The 26,266-nt window shown below is 41.6% G+C and overlaps 1 long non-coding RNA gene across 2 annotated transcripts in view; it reads left to right on the plus strand.

Moving 5' to 3' along the window:
• The first annotated feature begins 2,521 nt into the window (after positions 1–2,521).
• Positions 2,522–26,266, plus strand: part of LOC310677019 — a 44,373-nt gene continuing 20,628 nt past the window's right edge. The window contains exons 1-2 of one of the 2 annotated variants that reach the window (XR_014510858.1): positions 2,522–2,667; positions 21,753–21,836. This is a non-coding gene — a long non-coding RNA (uncharacterized lncRNA). The remainder of the gene's footprint in view (positions 2,668–21,752; positions 21,837–26,266) is intronic. The other variant, XR_014510859.1, reaches the window with a different exon arrangement.

The following is a 26,266-nucleotide window of genomic DNA, read 5'->3' on the forward strand; positions in this document are numbered from 1 at the left end:
TAGGAAGTGTCCAACAGACAATTAGGTGCAAACAGATCTCAAGCTTGCTGGGATAAAGAAACAATGTATTTAGCCTATTATTTAAAAATAAAAAACTTTAGCGGTTAGTAAGTGGCATTGTTGCTAAATGGCACAAAAGCAGCCAATTATCATACCAAAGGTAAAGGTACCCCTGCCCGTACGGGCCAGTATTGCCAGACTCTAGGGTTGTGCGCTCATCTCACTCTATAGGCCGGGAGCCAGCGCTGTCCGCAGACACTTCTGGGTCACGTGGCCAGCATGACATGCTGCATCTGATGAGCCAGCGCAGCGCATGGAACGCCGTTTACCTTCCCGCTGGTAAGCTGTCCCTATTTATCTACTTGCACCCGGAGGTGCTTTCGAACTGCTAGGTTGGCAGGCGCTGGGACCGAACGACGGGAGCGCACCCCGCCGTGGGGATTCGAACTGCCGACCATGGGATCGGCAAGTCCTAGGCGCTGAGGTTTTACCCACAGCGCCACCCGTATATAATAATAATAATAATAATAATAATAATAATAATAATAATAATTATTATTTGTACCCCGCCCATCTGGCTGGGTTTCCCCAGCCACTCTGGGCGGCTTCCATAGAAACCAAAAAACACTAAAATCACACATTAAAAACTTCCCTGAACAGGGCTGCCTTCAGATGTCTTCTGAATGTCAGGTAGTTGTTTATTTCTTTGACATCTGATGGGAGGCGTTCCACAGGGCGGGTTATCATACTAACATTACATAAAACGGTGCCTATAACTGGAGGGTGACTCCAAGTAGGTATAGTAAGAATCGTTTTCCCATTTGCCCTGCACTGCTCTTCATGCTTAATATTTAAGGACTGCCCATTATTGCAAAGAGTGCATGGGCCAAGTTGTTTGTATCCTTTGGCTTGCCATTCTACAGCACCAAGCTAGTGCTGACTTGGTTGGGAACTCCAGTTCCAGCAGATTGTGAAGCTTGCACATTGTGAGTTGCACCATGAACTACCTTTCTTGAGTTTGTCCATGCAAAGAACTATTTGTCCCTCTCCCTTCTTCCTATGTCATTTCCTTGCCCCCCCCCCCTTGTCTCCTTCCTTTTCCCCATGAGAAGCAATGGCGGTTGATGCATAATAGCTTTTGCTACATATTGCCACAACATAATATTACTAAAATTGAAAAAATTAAAAAAAGAATTGGCTTTCTATGTTCTTCTATCTACCAGCATGCCTAGTTTTGCCAGAAAGGAGTGAAGACAAACATGAATAGAGCGTGCACATGGCGAGCCTTATGCCTTTCAACAGCCTCCTCTCTTTTCTCCCGCATATCAGAGATCTCTGTGATTCACTTAGTTATGTAATCCATATTTTATAACTGAATTGTGATCAAACAATATTGTAACCATTGTTCTTGCTGCTTTTACATCTTCACAGCAGACCCTGCAATAACTTTAGACAGCTGAGTTAGATTGTTTTTCTTAAATCTCTTTTCAGGCTGTACATACTGATTAGTTAAGATAAAGATAAAGAGGTTACAGTCTTGGAAGAAAGCCCCATTTCTCTGTTTGGGCGGAGAGCATGAATTAATAAGACTTCATTCCTCTTAGTTAATGCCTGGTAACTGCTGTAGGAAGGGGGAATTTGGCATGAAGCAAGTTTTAAAAAAATATGTGTGTGTGGCTTCCTGAAAACTGTTTTAATTGCTTCAGAAGCAGATCATCCAAAGGCATTCACTCCCCCGCCACAATATATATATACACACACACCCTCCTCCTTGCAGTTTTGAAGCATTCCACAGACACAGAAAAATAGTCTTTTAAAGATGGACATAAGATTTGAAATGTCAGTCGGAACATATCCAAGGCTGTCAGCTCCAAACCTGAAAGATAAGTTCTCTTGTTGAAGATAAGAACTAAGGATTGTTGTTTTTTATTCTTCCAAAAAGAACGTTTTGAATTGGGACAAAAATACAGGATACTTACATGGGTGTTCTTGAACAAAGTTCCAGGCTGGAGCCATTAATAATTTTATATTAGTGGATGCTGTTAGAGTTAGTCACATGGTTCAAATGTGTTGCCAAATAATACTACTTAGAAAAGTTGCAGGTGCTCTGAAGTCCAGGACTAAATGTTCTGAAGCAGATTTGCCAACTGCAGGGCTGAATATCCCTCGTTGAATAAGTGCCTGTTACAGATGGTAAAGCTCAGATGTTGTGTTAAAAGAGAAATAGGTTGCACATTAAGGCTGTGCTGAATTCTTGGGGTGGGCTTTTTGCTTTTTTCAAATGTTTGGCCTCCCACAAAACAAGCATTCTCCCTCCCCCCCCCCCCCACATCTTTTTTGTGGGGCGCAAGAGACCTTCGCAGAAACATTTGTAAGACCTGGTAGGGTGGATGAAGCTACCTTTTTTTACATTAACAAACTCTTCGCAGCCAGCTTCTAGCCAGACAATTCTTCTTCCTGGAATCATCATGTGACCATGCAGTGTCATGTGGCCCACCTAATCATTCCAGGAAGAGCTCCACGGCTGGAAGCTGATTGCAAATTAAGTGTGAGGCTTTCTGTACTGTAAAGAGTAGTTTCTTGCTGCATCCAATTAAGCTACTCCAGTTCTTTCGGCCAGAAGATTGAGAAGACCTATAGCTGAGTCTGTCCTTGATGCCACTGTTGGTAATATATTTTTCATAATTATGAGTATGGGCTAACTGTGCTTTTAGAGTTGAATAATTCGTTTCTTCTTTATACTTTGTGAAAAGCATAGGGTGTAGCCTCTACTCTGGAGCTATTAGTGCCACCCTTATCGCATTGTTAGCAAAAACCCATTTCAAATTTGACAGCATTCCTCGTATATCTTCAGCAGAAAGATGTTCCCTCAGTATACATTAGCATTTTTTGTACATCTTCATAAACAAAACACTCATTCAGTGTTCCTCTGCTTTCTCCATATGGCCTGAGCAGAGAAAGTTTTGCTTGGCAATTATCTTGTTTTCCGAGTATTTTTCATAAGCGTTTGCCTTGGCATCCATCAGTTTTATGTGTATCTTCTTAGAAAGTAAGATGTCTGCTCAGCATTCATTGACATACAGAACACAGTCTCATTACAGGACAAAGGATGAGCTATGCATAAAGTCAAATATCAAATTAGCATTACAGGAAGTTTTTGCTGTGCTCTGAATATATCATTAGTATAAGTAGTTAACAAAAAGTTCCTCACACAACCAGCAATTGTGATAGGTAATTAAGACTCTTATATTCTGCAGTCACGTACTGAGCTCCATTAATGCACTGTATCCTAGATATCCTAGATTGGGATGCGGGTGGCGCTGTGGGTTAAAGCCTCAGCGCCTAGGGCTTGCCGATCGTAAGGTCGGCGGTTCAAATCCCCGCGGCGGGGTGCGCTCCCGTTGCTCGGTCCCAGCACCTGCCAACCTAGCAGTTCGAAAGCACCCCTGGGTGCAAGTAGATAAATAGGGACCGCTTACCAGCGGGAAGGTAAACGGCGTTTCCGTGTGCGGCTCTGGCTCGCCAGAGCAGTGTTGTCACGCTGGCCACGTGACCCGGAAGTGTCTCCGGACAGCGCTGGCCCCCGGCCTCTTGAGTGAGATGGGCGCACAACCCTAGAGTCTGTCAAGACTGGCCCGTACGGGCAGGGGTACCTTTACCTTTACCTTTTATCCTAGATATGTCCTATTCCAGCATATGAGATATGAAGCTGCCTTATACTGAGTCACTCCATTGGTCATCTCACTCAGTATTATTTGATCTCATTGGTGGCAACCCTCCAGGGGTTGAAATAAAAGGGGTTTTGCAGTTTTGAAATTGGTAATTAATCACTGAAATTTTAAGTGGTTCAATCCATCTTGATTCAAAATGGTGTCCAGTTGTATGCAAACATATATGGAAACCTGCCCATATATGGAACAGTCAGGCAAATTTTGGTTAGAATATCTTAAGAGGTGTCCAAATGCATAGTGAACAAACAACTTTCCAAAATACATTATAGATTATACTGTATCTGGCTTATTTGTAATTACAATCAAACCTCAGGTGTCAAACGTAATCCATTCCAGAAGCCTGTTTGGCTCCTGAAACGTTCGACAACCGAGACAAGGCTTCCGATTGGTTGCAAGAGCTTCCTGCACTCAAGCGGAAGCCTCGTCGGACGTTCAGCTTCCTGAAATATTTGAAAACTGGAGCATTTACTTCTGGGTTTTTGGAGTTCAGGAGCTGAAATGTTCGAAAACAACTGTTTGGGAGCCGAGGTTTGACTGTATATGGTTTTAATGTTATTAACCACATGTTATTAGTGTGGTTATCTTGGAAGATAATTGTTTTAAAAGGCAGCTTAGAAATATTTGAAATAAAACAAGCAGAACAAGCACCTGCCAAGTTTCAAATGGCAGCATATTTACAGTAGCATTATAAATTATCTTCTGATCTATGGAATGGTGTTACTGTCTTGGGGACGAGGGACAAATTAGAATACACTGCAGTCAGTTCTAGCAGTATGGAATATCCTGTTATCTTTGGATTTAGGACAAGCCCTCCACAAATGACAATATGATCCAACTTTACCATAATGTTTCTTATAGAACTTTGGACTGTTTACAAATATAATGTAACCCTATTATGTGTCAAATACGAATGCCCGAAACCCTTAAAAGGTAATCCTTTTATGTTAACCTAGGACAATTGGAAGATGAAATTTCCAATTGATGAAAGCTACATTTCTGGGTCAAGATTAGAGCCAATATAGGCTGTCTTTTTAATATAAATTGGATCTTTGGCCCAGACATAGGAGCCCCATAACTTAGCGTAGAAATGGCACTTATAAAAATATGGTACATCTGCTTGCAATAAGATTTGCCGAGTTATAGCTATAATCTCTATATATATCAATATATCTATAAACTAGCTATAATGAAATAAATGTTGTATTTGGAAGGATCAGGGGTTTTTACACTTACCAGATTTAAATTATAGTTTCTGTTGCAAAAAACAAACCAAAAATGGAATCTTGTCAAATTTTTGTGGCTGAGTTCTGTTTACAGATACATAATTTAGAGACATAATTTAGAGTTTACGAATTTAATCAGTTCCAGAAGTCTGTTCTTAACCATTGTTAACCATTCAAAACCATTCTTAAACCGAGGCGTGCTTTCCCTAATGAGGCCTCCCGCTGCTAGTGCCCTTCCACCATTTGGATTCTGTTCTTAGACTGAGTTAAAGTTTGCAAACCGGGACACAACCTCTGGTTTTCCGGAGTCCATAAACCGAATTGTACGTAAACAAGACTGTTCTTAAACCGAGGTACCGCTGTATAGTGTATTGCTAAATGCCACATAATCTGGCAGTATTTAACCCAGATTCCAAATCCACAAATGCCAAAATACAGTTGGTTTTCACTGATTATTTTAGGGGCTGTTCCTTCTGTATTACACTTGACTCCCACACCTCTGGAGGTCACATGGCTTCCTGATGATGCTCTCATAATGTAGAAACACTGAGAGGAATCAGATGTGGGGTAATATCCAGTGGTAGTCATACTCAGAGTAGACCTACAAAATTAATAACTCATCTACTGATTTCAGTGGGTCTACTCTGAGAACGATTTAGTTATATATTAACCCATAGGTATTTCCCACACTTAGGACCACCATGAAGCCTTGCAGTTGGTGCCACTCATGTAGCTGCAAAACTGATTCCTCTCAAGTGACCTTGGAATTCTTATACTACCAGAACACCATGGGATACAGACCTGCTACAGCATCTCTCACATTGCGGACTTAATGTACAAATGGGCTCTTCATTGTCTTACATTTCTAATCCATATAACAAGAACTAAGGGATAGGTATCACTTTGTGGACTTTCAACTTTGGTACTGAGCTTAATATCCTTATTCTCAATTAGGCTTGTTCTAATTGAGAAAATAGAAATTTTCAGATCAAATTATAAACGTGTTATATTCATTAATACATACATACAGGACAAATGTTTAGCAAACTAAACATTTGTCCTGTATGTATGTATTAATGAATATAACACGTTTATAATTTGATCTGAACATTTTTGCTTGTCGAGCAGAGATTTTAACATAATTCTCTGGTTTATCTTATGCCAAATTTGATTACATCCCTTGAGCATTAGTTTCCGAAGGCTCACTGGTCCAGGAGACGGCTAATTAAATATGTTTGACACTTGTTCAGATAAAATGTGAATTTCATGTTCCGTTTTTTGTATTTTAGGAGCATCCTATGCCCCTTTGTTTATATTTTTGTATACAGCAAGAAGTTCATTTTGTAACATGAACTCAGCACAAGTTTGGGGGGAGAGGAAGGAAGACAACCTTTGCATTATTATTAAGCACCGTTTGGTTTTCTAAGATTAGCACCCTGATCCAAGCAATGCAGACAAACCTGTATAACCATCATTCAGCTGCTTAGAAAGGGGCCTCTGCAATGACACTGTCTGTTATAGCCTCACAGCACAAACACATCTTGTTGGCCAATATTTCTCCCTCAGTTAATGTGAACAACTGCCTCTGAAAAGATCACAGTCATAATAGATGCTCACTAGTAAGTCGGAAGGCATGTTCAGCTATGAATATGCAAACAGAAAACAGCAGGGGACTGCACACAAATATAGCGACTCAGAGGAGAAACTGTGAAATTCAGGATCTGGCAGAGTAACTGATAAACAATGTGACATAAATTTACACTGTAAGAAAGTAGAAAAACTGGAATTTTAATGAATTATGCTTTCCCAATCCACTTACACGTACACATTGTCTGGTATTGTCCAATAATATGCATGGAATATTTTTTACCATGCTGACTATCTAGGTGGCTTCAGATATGTTTTTCTTCTTGAAATTTACCTCTGGCCCATGTCGTATTACAGTGTTACTGAAATCATTTTCTCCAGGACTTCAGGCAATTTGCACGTATGTGTGGTTGTATATGTGATATATAGGTATGTACGTGTATGTGTTCAGTATTATTTATTCAATTAATATTGAAAATAAGTTGCAGTGAGCAATGAAAAGCTGTGTTAACTTTTAATTAGCATGTATATGGTGCTTTCCCCTTCATGGATCACTGCCTTGCCATGGCGAAGGGGCTTGAATAACTCAGAGAAGCTATGAGCTATGCCGTGCAGGGCCACCCAAGATGGACAGGTCATAGTGGAGAGTTTTGACCAAACGTGATCCACCTGGAGCAGGAACCGGCAAGCCACTCCAGTATCCCTGCCAAGAAAACTCCATGGACAAAGGCAACAGGCATATAAAAGTTATGACGCTGGAAGATGAGCCCCTCAGGTCGGAAGGCGTCCAACATGCTACTGAGGAAGAGCGGAGGACAAGTACAAGTAGATTCAGAGCTGATGAAGCGGCTGGGCCAAAGCCGAAAGGACGCTCAGTTGCGGATATGCCTAGAAGCGAAAGGAAAGTCCAATGCTGTAAAGAAAAATATTGCATAGGAACCTGGAATGTAAGAACCATGAACCTTGGTAAATTGGAAGTGGTCAAAAATGAGATGGCAAGAATAAATATTGACATCCTGGGCATCAGCGAACTAAAATGGACGGGAATGGGCGAATTCAGTTTGGATGACCATCATATCTACTACTGTGGGCAAGAATCCCGTAAAAGAAATGGAGTGGCCCTCATAGTCAACAAAAGAGTGGCAAAAGCTGTATTGGGATGCAATCTCAAAAACGATAGAATGATCTCGATACGAATCCAAGGCAGACCTTTTAACATCACAGTAATCCAAGTTTATGCACCAACCACTGGTGCTGAAGAAACTGAAATTGACCAATTCTATGAAGACTTACAACACCTTATAGAAGTGACACCAAAGAAGGATGTTCTTCTCATTATAGGGGATTGGAATGCTAAAGTAGGGAGTAAAGAGACAAAAGGAACAACTGGCAAGTTTGGCCTTGGAGTTCAAAACGAAGCAGGGCAAAGGCTAATAGAGTTCTGCCAAGAGAACAAGCTGGTCATCACAAACACTCTTTTCCAACAACACAAGAGACGACTCTACACATGGACATCACCAGATGGGCAGCATCGAAATCAGATTGATTATATTCTCTTCAGCCAAAGATGGAGAAGCTCTATACAGTCAGCAAAAACAAGACCTGGAGCGGACTGTGGCTCAGATCATCAGCTTCTTATAGCAAAATTCAAGCTTAAACTGAAGAAAGTAGGAAAAACCACTGGGCCGGTAAGATACAATCTAAGTCAAATCCCTTATGAATACACAGTGGAAATGAGGAACAGGTTTAAGGATTTAGATTTGGTGGACAGAGTGCCTGAAGAACTATGGATGGAGGCTCGCAACATTATACAGGAGGCAGCAACGAAAACCATCCCAATGAAAAAGAAATGCAAGAAAGCAAAGTGGCTGTCCAACAAGGGCTTACAAATAGCGGGGGAGAGAAGGCAAGCAAAATGCGAGGGAGATAGTGAAAGATACAGGAAATTGAATGCAGATTTCCAAAAAATAGCAAGGAGAGACAAGAAGGCCTTCTTAAACGAGCAATGCAAAGAAATAGAGGAAAACAACAGAATGGGAAGAACCAGAGATCTGTTCAAGAAAATTGGAGATATGAAAGGGACATTTCGTACAAAGATTACCATAATAAAGGACAAAAGTGGTAAGGACCTAACAGAAGCAGAAGACATCAAGAAGAGGTGGTAAGAATACACAGAGGAATTATACCAAAAAGATATGGATGGCTCGTACACCCCAGGTAGTGTGGTTGCTGACCTTGAGCCAGACATCCTGGAGAGTGAAGTCAAATGGGCCTTAGAAAGCACTGCAAATAACAAGGCCAGTGGAAGTGATGGTATTCCAGCTGAACTACTTAAAATTTTAAAAGATGATGCTGTTAAGGTGCAAGTTTGGAAAACTCAGCAGTGGCCAGAGGATTGGACAAGATCAGTCTACATCCCAATCCCAAAGAAGGGCAGTGCCAAAGAATGCTCCAACTACCGCACAATTGCACTCATTTCACACGCTAGCAAGGTTATGCTTAAAATTCTACAAGGAAGGCTCAAGCAGTATGTGGACCGAGAACTCCCAGAAGTGCAAGCTGGATTTAGAAGAGGCAGAGGAACCAGAGACCAAATTGCAAACATGCGCTGGAGAAAGCTAGAGAGTTCCAGAAAGACATCTACTTCTGCTTCATTGACTATGCAAAAGCCTTTGACTGTGTCGACCACAGCAAACTATGGCAAGTTCTTAAAGAAATGGGAGTGCCTGATCACCTCCTCTCTCTCCTGAGAAATCTCTATGTGGGACAAGAAGCTACAGTTAGAACTGGATATGGAACAACTGATTGGTTCAAAATTGGGAAAGGAGTACGACAAGGCTGTATATTGTCTCCCTGCTTATTTAACTTATATTCAGAATTCATCATGTGAAAGGCTGGGCTGGATGAATCCCTAGCCGGAATTAAGATTGCCGGAAGAAATATCAACAACCTCAGATATGCAGATGACACAACCTTGATGGCAGAAAGTGAGGAGGAATTAAAGAACCTTTTAATGAGGGTGAAAGGAGAGCGCAAAATATGGTCTGAAGCTCAACATCAAAAAAACGAAGATCATGGCCACTGGTCCCATCACCTCCTGGCAAATAGAAGGGGAAGAAATGGAGGCAGTGAGAGATTTTACTTTCTTGAGCTCCATGATCAGTGCAGATGGTGACAGCAGTCACGAAATTAAAAGACGCCTGCTCCTTGGGAGAAAGGCGATGGCAAACCTAGACAGCATCTTAAAAAGCAAAGACATCACCTTGCCAACAAAGGTCCGTATAGTTAAAGCCATGGTTTCCCCAGTAGTGATGTATGGAAGTGAGAGCTGGACCATAAAGAAGGCTGATCGCCGAACAACAACAACAACAACAAAGTAGGGCTATAGATATAAGGTTGAAACTGACATGTTGTGAAGAGCTATCCCTAGTAGGTTCATATCTGAAGCAGAATTTGAACTGGTAGCTTCCATGCTTGCTTCTCAGTTATTTGAGGAAACTGAATGCAACAGTTCTCATGTGGGCCCCAGGTATCTCAATGGTATTCTGGTAGGGCAGAGTCAAGACATGTAGTTGGGTTTTGTTTCTGAATTATAAAGCATTTTTTTTTGGGGGGGGACTAAGGGGGGGGAGACTAAGAGGACGTATGAGTCAAATATAAGGGTACAGAATATCGAAGTGCCCACAACCTTTGGCAACCTTTTGTTTTCTAGGTTAGAGATAGCTCTGCTCAGGTATATGGGCCATCTGTCCATCTATGTATTAACATAAGATGCAGGTTTTTGTAAGCGACCGCTGTTCCAGAGATTCCATTTCCACAAATGGGAGGGAGTGTTTAGTGGTTCCACTCAACAAAGATGATAAAAATCAGTTTCAAACTGATTCCTAATTTTGATTTAATAATGTGTGCACATAATTTGCAACATTAATTCTGATTGTTCACTCCAGTGTTTTTTAAGTTTAGAAGGGCCATTAGACACTTCCCTTCATTTGTTAGAAATCTCTCATTAAAGCAAGGCATGGTGTCATTATTACTGCCTCTGCAGCCTGCAGTAAGTGTTACAAAGTGCCCTCCACATTTAAAATGTGATGAATTACACCTATCAGGTCAGGTAACATGCTATAACTGCTCTAATTCACTTTGCAGCCTACAAGTCCAATGCCAGTTCAGAATTTCTGCAGAACCCAGTAAATCAAGCAGAAATCTCTGCACAAGATAAAATACTCTAGGGATATAAATCTGGTGAAATGTGTGTCTAAAAAGTGACTTCGTAAAAAAATAACCCCTTCATTCTCAATTTTTGAGATCAAATATGTTTTATTTTCAAGCAGAAATTTATACCTGTTTGGATTCGGGGCTGTAATATGCAATGCAGCTGGATACTCATAACTTTGTAACTAACTGTAACTTAGGGCAATGCCTACTAGTTGCCATTTTGGGGGAGATGATAAGTTACTAGAGCTATGTGTTCACACTTATAGTCATCAAAAGGAATGATGCTTCCTGGGTTTAATTCAGAAAATAGAAGTTACTGTCTTATCTTTACCAATAGATCTAGAAAGGGGCAGTCTGGAAAAGTGAAGCTTTGTGTGTTCCTGCCTTTAGGATTTGAAAGCATTTCAATTTGCCACATTAGGTTTCAGTATTGATGACTGATCTGGTGGTTATAATGTTGACTTTACAGCCATTCAGGGATGTGAGAACTGACACTTTCTAAGGACTGTTGGCTGCAGAATGGAATATGGTCCCTGTATACTTAGTGGGCCTTTGGATCCAGTTTTGTTGGATTCCAGCCCATGAGGAAATTCAAGATAATGAGATAGCAGATCAGGCCATCAAGGATACTTCGGGCCATAAATAAATTGATATTAAATTGCCTTGGTCTTCCCACTGTTGGGATAATCAGGGGGCAAAGATGTTTGAAAATGGGTGTCAGCAGCAGGGGTGCGTGTTCCCTTTGTCCAAATTTTAGAGAATTTTTGTTTTATTAATCAGCCGATGGAGGTGAGATAAGTTGGCCTGTTGTGGTTTTGACACTGTGCTCTTTGGAGTACCGTAATTTGTCTAACATATATTGGGAGAACTGATTCTGGCCTTAGTGAACCAGAACTTAGTTCAGTGGAGTAAATGGCTATGCATGTTTTCTAGGATTGTACAGGGATGAGGGAATTTCTCCTTTGCACAATGAATGAGTTGGGTGTTGTGATTTCATCAGCAGATAATGCCTTTTAGGATAATAATAATAATAATAATAATAATAATAAAACACCTTTGGGGTTCAGTGCTGGCAGTTCTGTGGACCTTCTTGCAGGTTTACAGAATTTATGACAGACTTTAACTGAGAAGCATAGAAACGGGGCGGAATGGCTTCTGTTACCTAAATGGCTGAACCAGTGAGTACATGCCCTAGACTCCTGTGAGGTGTCATGAGGCATCTCCAAATGGGAAACTAGTGAATGGCACTGCTGGTGTCTGCTTGTTTTAGTACCTTAGGAGCCTAAGAGAAGCCCTGTTGGTTCAGGTGAAAGGCCAGTCTAGTTCATCATTGTGTTCACATAGTGACAACAAATATGTCTAAGTAGGAAGCCCACAATTAGGGCATGAATGCAACAGTGCTCTCCCAGCTTGTGATTTCTAGCAACTGGCATTCAGAAGCAGAGGGCCCTCTCGGTCGTAGCTACTGCCCTGTGCAACGCCCTCCCATCAGATGTCAAAGAAATAAACAACTATCTGACTTTTAGAAGACATCTGAAGGCATCCTTGTTTAGGGAAATTTTTAATGTCTGATGTGCGACAATATTTATATGTGCTGTAAGCTGCACAGAGTGGCTGGGGAAACTCAGCCAGATGGGTGGGGTATAAATAATAAAATTATTATTATTACTGCCTCAGACTGTGGAGGTAGAACATAGCTTTTGTGGCCAGTAGCATTTAATACCTTTGCAAATGAAAACACAGGAGCATCATAAGTTCTTTCACACACTTTCTGGAGTCAGGCCATGCCTATTGCAGTGGAAGAAAGTATTTGCATCAAGGCAGGGAATTCTTTTACACACAGAAATTTCTGTAAAAGTGGTGCAAGAATATAGGTAACTAATTAGTCTAATCTACTTCCATCCTTTTAAGGCAGGCTTCCTCAACCTGGGTCCTCCAGATGTTTTTGGCCTACAACTCCCATGAACCCTAGCTAGCAGGACCAGTGGTCAGGGATGATGGGAATTGTAGTCTCAAAACATCTGGAGGGCCGAGATTGAGGAAGCCTGTTTTAAGGCATACGTATGGGTAAAATTTCAGTGACAACATCAAAGAGCCTACATATTTTATGAGCTAACATTTTTATCTTAAAGTTCAGAAATTTCATAAAGATGCTATTTTTGGCCTGTGCTAACTATTAAAATATTCAAATTTTGTGCACAGTTTGCAACCTTGTACAGCTGAAGCTGTATGGGAGTAAATGAAGGGTGCAGATGCGCTTCATAACAGAGAGATGGTATGAATAATCAGCAGTACACAAAACGCATAGTAGATTTACAGGGGTGGGATGGGGGGGTGGGGGTGGGAGAAAGACATTGAATAAAAATGACAACTCCTAATTTTGATGTTTAATGCAATAAAAAGGTACTTCATTTCTCCCCCGAAAGATGCTTTCTTAAAAGGGAAAAGTTCCTTTGTTGCTATGTATAAATTTAAAGGAACTTTTCCCTGTCAAAAATTGAACCATAATTCTCTGCAGGAGTTCCTAACTATTTAGCATAAATGTCACTCCAGGCTCTTTCTGAATTATTGGTATACTTATTCCCTTGAAAGATTTTTGAAATGACATCTTTTTAAATTCCTTAAATGGTGCCTTTTTCTTAAAAAAAGAGAACTTGCTATTTAAAAATATTTTAATGGAATAAATGTTCCGATAGTTTGAATCTGTTTTCAATTGAAAACCACAAGTTTAAAAACTATAAATAAACAAAATATTCTATCCTGGCTCCTACCTGGTGATGAATGTGAACTCAGGTGATGATTTTTCTGGAAAGCTTTAATGCTGAGATTAGTGCAGTACATATGCAAAAACACTAATTAAACACACAGCTGGCAATACATATATCTGCTCAAAAGCACACTTATACCAAGGCACAACAAGTAATATGGTTACTCAAGCAATGGTATTGATCTAAGATGTGCTTGCATTTCTCTTGTAAAGAAATTGGGTGGGCACAACTCAGCGCAGCAAGCAGTTTTGTTCCTTTGCAAGCCATCTAGCATTCTACCTCGCAGGTTGGACCTTCTCTACCTCTTCATATCTCTGCTGGTATCTCCAGGACTTAGGTGAAGAGGAGGTATGGCCATCTGTCATGGATGCTTTAGTTGAGATTCCTGCATTGCAGGGAGCTGGACTAGATGACCCATTGTGTCCCTTCCAACCATGGGTGTAGTCAAGAGGGGGCAGCTGCCACCCCTAAATCAATAAAAATAAATAACAATACATAGCTAACTGAGGTTCTCCCCGCCCCCAACAAAAATCCTAACTATGCCTATGCTTTCAACTCTATAATTTTATGAATCTATGATTCTAAGGTGTTATTAAAGTAATAGCCCCTTCTTCATACTTGATCTGGTTTATTTTTCACATCTACAGTATGTCTCACTCTTTCTGTTAGAGGAATCTCCAACAGGTGACATAAATAGGGACTCTCCAGGTTAGCTTGAGGAGGTGTAAGTAGCTCAGGTGAGGTTCTTGGCAAGCAGGCATTCAGACCCAAATCTCCTGTCTACAAGTCACAGGCTGTAACCGCTGTGCAAGGCTTTGCCAAGCTAGTACTCTCTAGGTGTTTGGGATGGCAAGTCCCATCAGATCTGACTGATCCCAAACATTTGGAGGGCATCAGGTTGCTGTAGGAAGCTGTACGCTATTCTGTTATCAGTTGCTTTGTAGTTCCATGAGTCAGATTTAAATCTGACTTTGCTGATACGGCAAATGCCTTATTTCAATGCAGTTCCCTTCAATATAGCATCAAGAGGAAGCCTTTATTGTAGGAGAAGCCAGTTTTACAAACCAAGCCAGGAACAGGTGCTTTGCAAAAAAATAAAATAAAACTAAACCCTACTTCAACTTTTTCAATATGTTTGAGAATCATGATCCTGTGAAACATTTTTAATAGAAATACTGTAGGGGAGAGAAACGGCACAGCAGAAAGGCACAAGTTAATCAAAACTCTCAGATGAAAAGTTACTGATCCTAAAAAAAAAAAGTCTAGTAACTTCTAGTTTTTCTCTGATCCGTGTGTGACTTTTCTATTTAATTTGCTTAAGCTTGGCAAAGGTGGACAAGGAAGAAAGGTTTTATGAGAGAGATAATTTTACAGCGACACAACCAGATTGAGTCATTTGGAAAGCTTTAGCTTTACACTGTGGAAGTATTTCTGCATTAGATTCAGCTGCAGAGAAGGCAGCTATGTAACTTTTTTGTCGTCTTTTAATAGAAACGGAACCATTTAGCACAATCTAGAAGACAAGGCACAAGCTGCGCCATCAGCTGTTCCTTGTTCTATGCAGTCCAAAATTCTGTTCTCGCAGTGGCCAGCCAGATACCTATAGGGAAGCCTCCATGCAGGAGAATGAGCTCAGTAGCACTCTCCCGCTTGTGGTCTCCAGCAACTGGTATTCAGAGACACAATGACTCTGATATGGTAGGCAGTACATAGCCATTGTGGCTAGTAGCCACTAATATCCTCCATGAATTGGTCTAATTGGTCTAATCCCCTTTTAAAGCCGTCCACTACCATCTTGTTTAATAATGCAGTATGTATTGGTCTGTTCTGAGTCAGCAAATTTTCTACCCACTTGTTTCACACCGTAATTGTATACACTTCTGTTATGCCCCCCGCCCAAAAAAAAAACCCCACACCAATAAATCTATAAACATTTCCTAATCGAAGAATTGCTTTAGCCACTTGATCAATAGGGGAATAATTAATGTATTACACTTCTGGGAGTGGAATGAGTAGGCAAATTGTAGAGGTAACTAGCCAAGGGCCACTTTGTACAATTAAAACAGAAAAATAATTCTCAAGCGATGTTCCAGAGCATACTTGTAGTTCTTGTGAAAAAACCTACCACTAAGTCACATGAGAAATAAATCAGTTAACACTGAGTGCTTCTCTGCCATCCCACAGAGAAAGCAACCCTTCCCGTGTTATTTTTCAACTCAGCTTCCCTGTACGGATGCTCATCATTCTTCGATGCAGCTCAAATCAGGTGTACAGTGGTACCTCGGCTTACAGACGCTTCGGGTTACAGACACTTCAGGTTACAGACTCGGCTAACCTGGACATAGTACTTCGGGTTAAGAACTTTGCTTCAGGATGAGAACAGAAATCGCGCGGCAGTGGCTTGGCGGCAGCAGGAGGCCCCATTAGCTAAAGTGGTACCTCAGGTTAAGAACAGTTTCAGGTTAAGAACGGACCTCCGGAACGAATTAAGTTCTTAACCCGAGGTACCACTGTACTTGAATTGTTCAATCACTCTTGCTGCAGAGGCATTACCTGCTTTCAAAGCATAAGTGACATGTCTGGTGGGGAGGAGCCACTACATTAAATTCCGGAAGGCAGGTTGCTTCCTGAAAGGGGGAGGGGATGTCTGTGGGGAGCAAGTGTGCTTTGGGGACCAATCTGCTGGTGTGTTTTCACCACTCTGACCTCCCTGCCACCTCATCCCTTCCCCTCGCACCTCCAGTAAGCAACAGCAACCTATCTGCTGGGAAGCTAGGTTGAACTACACAGTCTCATCCGGTGAACTACTTCTGCTTCAAAGGAATCACATCCTCCCTAGCAGTGTTGTTTGGTCATTTTGTTCTCTGGCATGAAGCCAGAATTGCACCCTCCCCTCCTGCTACAGCCAATATTTTTAAAAGTTTACTCTACCATTCAGATACCCACTCTTTCTCCATGTGTTTAGCCTATGTATCAGCATCAGCTGAATTAATTGGATCGAGTTGTAAAACATTTCTTGGACTATAGTACTGCAGACTGTGTTGTATGTGCGCTGCACATTTAACTATTCCTCTCTTATTAAATATAATGCTTCTAGTACCTCTTCTTCTTCCTCCTCCTTCTCCTCCTCTGCTTTATTATTGTTATTTCTGCCCCTCCTTCCTCCTGAAGGAGCCCAGGGCAGCAATTTACAAAATAATGAAACAATTCAAAATGAAAAAAACCAACAACAACAACCCCTGAATGTGGGATTTTTTAACCAATGGAATGAATTAATTTTGTCCTCTTAAAGTTCAGATAATGCTACTTTGTTACATCTGCAATTTTTCATATTTTATTCGTTGCCTGATAAAATTTAATTAGGTTTTATTACCTTGTGTAGTGATCAAATGCTTCTTTAGGCTTGCATGTTACTAATTAGAAATACAGTGTAAATGAGCCGTTAACTGATGCTAAAGAACTGCTGTGATGAATTTGACCAAAGCTGCACTTACTTTTATTTATTATTATTTATTGAATTTATATACCACCCTGTACCCAAAGGTCTCAGGACGGTTCACAGAATAAAATCAAAATATAAAACTACAAAATTAATAATCAAAATAAAAACAACCCAATAACCCGCCCCCAAATAAAAAACAACCTCACACTTTAAAGGGCATAGGATGTCAATCAAATCAACTAAAGGCCTGGTTAAAAAGGAACTAAAGGTGTATAATGAAGGATGTTATCAGCCTGTGGCACTGCTGAGGTGTTATGGAAGACCATGATGCTTCAATAGCAGCCTTCAGCTCTTCTGCATTGCTTGGTTTCATGTCTCTCATCTTTCTCTTGGCAATGCCCCATAAATTCTCTATGGGGTTCAGGTCAGGCAAGTTTGCTGGCCAATCAAGCACAGTAATCCCATGGGCATTGAACCAGGTTTTGGTACTTTGGGCAGTGTGGGCAGGTGCCAAAGTCCTGCTGGAAAATGAAGTCAGCATCCCCATAAAGCTCGTCTGCTGAAGGAAGCACAAAGTTCTCCAAAAATCTCCTGGTAGATGGTGTTGACCCTGGTCTTGGCTGATGACATGGCTCCCCAAATCAACACAGACGGTGGAAACTTCACACTGGACTTCAAGCATCTGGCATTGTGTGCCTCCCCATTCTTCCTCCAGACTCTGGGTCCTTGGTTTCCAAATGAGATGCAAAAGCTGCTCTCATCAGAAAAGAGATTTGGGGAGCCATGTCCGACTTTGTTTATGGAAAAGCACATGAATCTGACCTCGGAAGAGTTTTGTAAGTAAAACATTTTATAACCCACTCTATGTGTGGTCTTATCTGTGTGCTAGGGAAGTAGGATACTTTAGGATTCACTGGCAAGGGCACATTTTAAATATTTTACAGCCCTCACCAAAGAGTACTTGCTCCAAACTTGTCTTAGCTTCCAACAAGTAACAAGTTGGGGGGGAGGTTTCAGCCTAGTTTTCCCCCAACAATGCTACATTTCAACAGTGAAGGATTTGTATGAGAGAGCATTCAAAAACATATGTCTCCTCCCTGCCTCCATGTTATGTTGCACAAGTATCCCCTTAGCAAATTTCTGTCTTAGTTCACTGGTATTCTATATGTCAGTTTATCTGCTGTTGCTTATCTGCTCAACTTGCGCAAGGATGACCTACCACTGAGTGAGACCTAAGGCAGCCAATGGTGATGTTGTTGTTGTTTAGTCGTGTCCGACTCTTCGTGACCCCATGGACCAGACACGCCAGGCACTCCTGTCTTCCACTACCTCCTGCAGTTTGGTCAAACTCATGCTGGTAGCTTTGAGAACACTGTCCAACCATCTCATCCTCTGTTGTCCCCTTCTCCTTGTGTCCTCCATCTTTCCCAACATCAGGGTCTTTTCCAGGGAGTCTTCTCTTCTCATGAGGAGGCCAAAGTATTGGAGCCTCAGCTTCAGGATCTGTCCTTCCAGTGAGCACTCAGGGCTGATTTCCTTAAGAATGGATAGATTTGATCTTCTTGCAGTCCATGGGACTCTCAAGAGTCTCCTCCAGCACCATAATTCAAAAGCATCAATTCTTCAGCGATCAGCCTTCTTTATGGTCCAGCTCTCACTTCCATACATCACTACTGGGAAAACCATAGCTTTAACTATAAGGACCTTTGTTGGCAAGGTGATGTCTCTGCTTTTTAAGATGCTGTCTAGGTTTGTCATTGCTTTTCTCCCAAGAAGCAGGCGTCTTTTAATTTTGTGACTGCTGTCACCATCCGCAGTGATCATGGAGCCCAAGAAAGTAAAATCTCTCACTGCCTCCATTTCTTCCCCTTCTATTTGCCAGGAGGTGATGGGCCCAGTGGCCATCACATCGCCATCACATTGCCACGGCAAGGCAGTGATCCATGAAGGGGGCCAATGGTAATAGCTGGTGCCCATTGACATTGGTGAGGCAGAAGTCAGGGCGACCTACACTAGGTGGAACCAGAGGCAGTGACAAGCAGAGCAAACTAATGATAATGTAGTTCCCATCATCCTCCCTTCTGAGTTCTACCTGGACAACCCTGGGGCTAAGGATAAGGAAGTTGCCACAGGCATTAAGAAAACTGAGTGGTTGTAAGTATGAAGGCAGACAGGGAGAAAAAGACTGAGGTTAGTTCCCACAGTGCCCATTGCTCTAATGAACCAACCTCCGCTTGTAGGCAGCTGGGTTGGCATGTCATGAAAGTACAGCAAATAGTTATTTGATAGATTATTGTTATTTTTTCTTGGGGGCAGAGGTGCTTGTGGGATTTTCTGCCTCAGGTGCCAAAATAACTTGTGTGCTGTGCCCTTTGACTGGCAAGAGAAGGATCTCAGTTTGCTGCTCTGCCTCAGGCAGTAAAATGGCTAGGGCTGGCCCTGGCAGAGTCAGCGGCCAGTTACTTTGGGAAGGATCAAACAGTTTTAAGCTGGCAGAGGCACACTTTAGAAATCTCTGTATTTTAATCAAAGCATCTGTATGTTTCGAAAGCCCGACCACAGCCACACTCTACTGTCCCCTTAGGTAACCGGCTAGCAGTTGAACAGCCATGTGCTGCTACAGTCGACTTACTTTCCCAGTGACCCATGATATCAGCCTGCTCCTGCCTGCAGCCCTTACTTCTGCTTTGTTAGACAGCCTGATGAGACTGCCTATTGAAATTCTTCCTTTTCAACATCAAAGAGACGAGCTGTTCTCTCCAGCTTTTTAATAGATTCCGTTATAGTGGAGATCACTGATTCATTTTCACCAGAGATAGCCAGTCATTGTAAAGAGCAATTACATATAATGGGAACCTTGTGGTTCTTAGACACTCTTTTAACAAACACACTGTGCTTACCCAGACAAGGGAATGAGCGAATATATTGGTAGTAGAGCATGGTGCCTTTCTAGATGGCTTTGCTAACTATTTATTAAATTTATAGGAAGTTAATCAGCATGTTAGAAAAGGGTGTATATGAGACTCTGCTATGTGATGTTTAGAGAATGGCTCTGAATATTTTTTATCTGTAGGCCCCAAACCTCCTGATGCAGCATCTGTGAAGTCTCATTCTGATTTTGCTACACGAGCTCACTGACTTACCCTTGTTAAACCCCTTGTCCTTTCTGCCTTTGTTTCTTTGGAATTAAGATGATAATAATAGTAAAATCTATACTACACATGTTAAGGGCTATTTCTGAAATTTCCTCTCTCCAAATTGCCCCCTGGAACCTGGGTTTCTATATTACATTTTCCTGGTTGTCAAACAGCAGCAGTACATTTGTTTATCTGCCCTTCTTTTGGCACAGATTTTTGGATCTTGAAATCATTGCTGGCTGTGTAGATTTTGCAACTGCTGCAGCTTTCCATAACTTTCATTTTTTGCTTTGACCCCCCTCCCCTGCACCTCCATAAAAATAATGCACACAAGCAATTGTGTGCATTGGAACACTGGGCAATTTTTTTCTATCATGTGAACATGGGCACAATTGCATCAACAACCTTTTAGCTAATGGAAAGCACTGGTGCACATCAGCTATAGGAAAGTGCCCTCATTTAACCCTGAACGGATTGCTGGTGCTCATCTGTTTTCCCATTTTAAAAAGCTTTCTCGGACTTGCTAGTGCTCATCTAGGGATCCCTATCCCTATCCTTAGCCCTCTTTTGATACCGTTGCCTACTCCGACCCTCCACAGTCATATTTCATAGCTTTTCAACCCATACAGCCAGAGGTGTAAATATTGAAAAAGTTGTCAAGGAGGAGCCATCATTCCTATTATCCTAGGGATTGCTTGTATGGCTGAAGGACTGTGAAAAACCTGGGGTTTATGAAGGCTTATTAATGCAACCATATAGCATCCACAGACCTTGAGGACTGCAATATAATGGACCACCTTCCCATATGGTTTTTAAAGAGTAATAGGTATGGAAGAATCCTGATTGGGAACACAATAGGGACAGAGGGTTAAGACCTTCTTACAAGCCCCAGGCTTGTTCTGGTCTGGATCCAGGTCTCCCCCATGCTTGCTATAGTGTGACACACTAGAGCCACAGTTTGTTTGTCTCCTTGAACATGATGCTTTTCCTGCGCTAGGCTCCCATATCCAGTGGCAAGTCATGTAGAGATAAATCGCCATGTTGAGGCACTGAATGATGTGTCTAAAAGCCCTTTCAGCCTCAAAATGGATTAGGGTACTTTCAGCATAAGGAGTAGGAAAAATGGAATCTGTCAGTGTAGTGTTCATCCCATCACTTTTCTGCACCAAGCACATAAGAGAAAGCTTAAACATTAGCTCACAGTCCAATCCAGAGAATGAGAATGAGATGCTGCTACACTCTGTGCTGGCAGTTCTGCTCCGTTCCAAGCAAAACCCCTTGAGAGACTGAAGCTGCAATCCTAAGCGTCCTTGCTTGGATGCTCTGCTCTAGTTTGACTTAACTAGGAATGGATAAATCCTTCCATTTTGGTTTCTCTCAGTGACTCCGTTTCCCAATCCTAAGTTTCATTTATCACATTTCTACATCACTTGGTGCGGTGGTGTTTTTTGTGTGTGTGTGTGTTTTTTTAGAATCCTCATGAAAATCAATGTTAGTGTGCACTTTTCCTAATATACACAATTTTGTCTAATACACTTTTTTTTTTTTTGCAAGCAGTTTGTCCTAATATATTTTTTAAATGTTATTTTCACTAATATGTGCATTTTTATGCCCTTTTCCCCAATACACATATTTTTGCACATTTTCAGGTTGGAGAAGAAAATTCAGAAAATGTGAATTTCAAAGAATAACTAAGTTTCAATTCATGTATTGTTTCAGAAAGTCTGAATTAGGTAAGTATGCATTTAAATGTAAAATGAACAATTTTTCTCCTCCATCTCCACTTTGCATTGTAAGGGGCATTTCTGAATAAGCATGTCAGGCTGTCATAAATCAGCTGTATGTAGTTTCCTCTGTGATGAGGGTTCCCTGAGCTGAAATAGCATTATAATATCCCATATCTGCATTGTCTGTTTGGCTCTTCTCATTCCTGTTTTACTTAAAGCTATTTGTCTACCACAGGATGAGGAATGAACAAGCACAGATGGTCATTGGATTAGGATCTGGGTTTGCATGTTTTAAATCTTATCTTGTTTGCCTTGACAACTAATTCCAGGGTCCTCACAGATCAGGGCATAAGGACTTTGCACTTCTTTATGAACAGTGAGTTTTCAGATTAGTTGTGCTAAAAGTGCATCATTTTGCCTCTTAATATTGTTGGCTAGTATTTTCTTGCCTAGTAGGTGACAGATGTATGGATTGTTGGTTTCAGTGTTCGTGATCCGCCATTGAGCAGCAGACATTTCCCATCATTATTCTTGTTTGTGCAGCTTCTGAGACATATTTGGATATTGAAGTCCTTGATTTATCTACAGGCTGGAAACCAGATACATATCAAGGACAGCAGGAGGTTTAGAATTTTTTTCTCAAAGGCTACTTCGTCCCTGTGAAACAAAGAATAACAGTGCCCACATCTAGCACTCTGGTTTCCATAGAAAGAACATCTTCTGCTCTCTTCTGTTGTGCTTAATATTTACTCACTACTTACTATAATTACAAGTGATTACTTGCACCAATACATTTGGATGGTTATTTTTTAATCACTAGTTCCAATCCAGAAAACAATGATTATACCAAAAGACTGGAAATCTATTGCCATTTTATAGGAATGCCCGCCCACCCAACACTCTTCAGCTAAGCAGATTGATTAGTGTTGATCACTACTTAGATAAAAGCATGTTTAGGAAAGGGCAGTGGGGCTGAATATGACACTTGCTTCACTTTCCCCTTGGTTTAAGGAATGTCTAGTGATGATTATTTCTTAACTGTGCCAAAGATAGCAGATTCAACTTTCTCTTGTTTTGCCTCCCTTTGCTGCACAACAGCAGAAGAGAAAGTTCACACGTGGAAACTTGCTTTTGCTCATTTATCACTCCTAGATCAAATCAGATATGGAGCTTCCCGGCCTTTGCTTTTGCAGCACTCATTCACCAACAACCTCCCTATCTCTAAATACTGAGTGAGGCTTCACCCCTGCCCAACCAACCATCTCCTTCCCTTATTACAAGTCCATTGATTCTAAACATTCTGTGACTCATCACTTTTCTTTCGTGGTTGCAGTATTTGTGAATGCTCCATAATTCATAAGCCTCAGGGAAGTGCAGTCTTTCCTCAACAAAACTGCTTGAGCCAAGAGCTTTTCCTAGTTATGTCCCTTACATCTCTTCCGAGCTAGGTAAGATTGTGCTACTTCATAATTAAAAGCCTGACCCCAGGCCTTCCTGCAAAGAAATCGAGCATCTGAGATGGCCACCCATTTAGCCATATACTTTACAAATTAATCCACATGGTCTTTAAAATGCAAGCTCCAACCACCATCTTAAGTACTGTCTTTATATTACTTGGCTACATGAATCTAGCATCTACTTGCTCTTGCCCCAAAATGTTATTTCAGGGTTGGAATTCATCTGGAGATTTTTTTAGGGCAAGAAGGATGGGCTTCATGGAGAAATAGCAGACTTAAAGCCATTTCAAATAGGTCATAACTTCTTGGCCTGGCCTACAAAAAGGATAACACCATCAAACACTTGAAGACCGTGTATTAGATAAATAAGGAAACAAGAAAGAAACATTTTCCTAATTCTTTTCTCAAGCGCTTTTCTGATTACATTAGCATAAAGGTTTTAGTTAACAGCTGATGGTGAAGCCAAAGAGGAGGAACATGGTTTACTGATGGCTCATATTGCGCAAATGCTGTTGTTGATGCTTCATTTATCACCTGCCAGGGAGCATAAAAAACCTTGGGGAGAATTCTTAGGGGACATAGAATCATAGAATCATAGAATCATAGAGTTGGAAGAGACCACAAGGGTCATCGAGTCCAACCCCCTGCCAAGCAGGAAACACCATCAGAGCACTCCTGACATATGGTTGTCAAGCCTCTGCTTAAAGACCTCCAAAGAAGGAGACTCCACCACACTCCTTGGCAGCAAATTCCACTGTCGAACAGCTCTTACTGTCAGGAAGTTCTTCCTAATGTTTAGGTGGAATCTTCTTTCTTGTAGTTTGGATCCATTGCTCCGTGTCCGCTTCTCTGGAGCAGCAGAAAACAACCTTTCTCCCTCCTCTATGTGACATCCTTTTATATATTTGAACATGGCTATCATATCACCCCTTAACCTCCTCTTCTCCAGGCTAAACATGCCCAGCTCCCTTAGCCGATCCTCATAAGGCATTGTTTCCAGGCCTTTGACCATTTTGGTTGCCCTCCTCTGTACACGTTCCAGTTTGTCAGTGTTCTTCTTGAACTGTGGTGCCCAGAACTGGACACAGTACTCCAGGTGAGGTCTGACCAGAGCAGAATACAGTGGCACTATAACTTCCCTTGATCTAGATGCTATACTCCTATTGATGCAGCCCAGAATTGCATTGGCTTTTTTAGCTGCCGCGTCACACTGTTGGCTCATGTTAAGTTTGTGGTCAACCAAGACTCCTAGATCCTTTTCACATGTACTGCTCTCAAGCCAGGTGTCACCCATCTTGTATTTGTGCCTCTCATTTTTTTTGCCCAAGTGCAATACTTTACATTTCTCCCTGTTAAAATTCATCTTGTTTGTTTTGGCCCAGTTCTCTAATCTGTCAAGGTCGTTTTGAAGTGTGATCCTGTCTTCTGGGGTGTTAGCCACCCCTCCCAGTTTGGTGTCATCTGCAAATTTGATCAGGATGCCCTTGAGTCCATCATCCAAGTCGTTGATAAAGATGTTGAATAAGACCGGGCCCAAGACAGAACCCTGTGGCACCCCACTAGTCACTCTTCTCCAGGATGAAGAGGAACCATTGATGAGCACCCTTTGGGTCCGGTCAGTCAGCCAGTTACAAATCCACTGAGTGGTAGCATAGTCAAGACCGCATTTTACCAGCTTCTTTACAAGAATATCATGGGGCACCTTGTCAAATGCCTTGCTGAAATCAAGGTAGACTACATCCACTGTGTTCCCTTCATCTACCAGGCTTGTAATTCTGTCAAAAAATGAGATCAGGTTAGTCTGACATGACTTATTTTTCAGAAATCCATGCTGACTATTGGTGATCACAGCATTCCTTTCTAGGTGCTCACAGATTGTTTGCTTAATGATCTGCTCCAGAATCTTCCCTGGTATTGATGTTAGACTGACTGGGCGGTAATTATTTGGGTCCTCTCTTTTCCCCTTTTTGAAAATAGGGACAACATTTGCCCTCCTCCAGTCTGCCGGGACTTCGCCTGTTCTCCAGGAATTCTCAAAGATGACTGCCAGTGGTTCTGAGATCACATCTGCCAGTTCTTTTAATACTCTTGGATGCAGTTCATCTGGCCCTGGAGACTTGAATACATCTAAACTAGCCAAGTATTCTTGTACTATCTCCTTAGTTATTCTGGGCTGTGTTTCCTCTGCTGAATCATTTCCTCCAAATTCTTCAGGTCGGGCATTGTTTTCTTTATCGGAGAAGACTGAGGCAAAGAAGGCGTTGAGGAGTTCAGCCCTTTCTGTGTCCCCTGTTTGCATTTCACCATCTTCTCCTCTGAGTGACCCCACTGTTTCTTTGTTCTTCCTTTTGCTACGAACATACCCATAGAAGCCTTTTTTGTTGCTTTTAACCTCTCTAGCAAGCCTGAGTTCATTCTGTGCTTTAGCTTTTCTGACTTTGTGTCTACACGTGCTGGCTATTTGTTTGAATTCCTCTTTGGTGGTTTCCCCCCTTTTCCATTTTTTGTACACATCCTTTTTTAATCTTAACTCAGTTAAAAGTTCTTTAGATAGCCACCCTGGCTTCTTTAGGCACCTTCCATGTTTCCGTCTCATTGGTATTGCCTGAAGTTGTGCTTTTACTATCTCCCTCTTAACAAACTCCCAGCCATCATGAACTCCCTTTCCTTTTAGCATTACTGTCCATGGGATCTCACCCAGCACTTCCCTAAGTTTTATGAAGTCGGCTTTCTTAAAGTCAAGAAATTGAGTCCTAGTATGCTTGGCTGCTCCTTTCCGTTGTATAGTAAACTTCAGAAGAGCATGATCACTTGCGCCTAATGATCCTTCCACTTCTACCCCATTAACCAGGTCATCGACATTGGTTAGGACCAGATCTAAAATGGCTGTTCCTCTTGTTGCTTCTCCCACTTTCTGGACAATGAAGTTGTCTGCAAGGCGAGTGAGGAATCTGTTTGACCTTATGCTCTTGGCTGAGT

The sequence above is a fragment of the Podarcis tiliguerta genome (genome assembly GCF_965153285.1).
Source record: "Podarcis tiliguerta genome assembly, chromosome: 4".
In the NCBI taxonomy this organism is placed as follows: domain Eukaryota; kingdom Metazoa; phylum Chordata; class Lepidosauria; order Squamata; family Lacertidae; genus Podarcis; species Podarcis tiliguerta.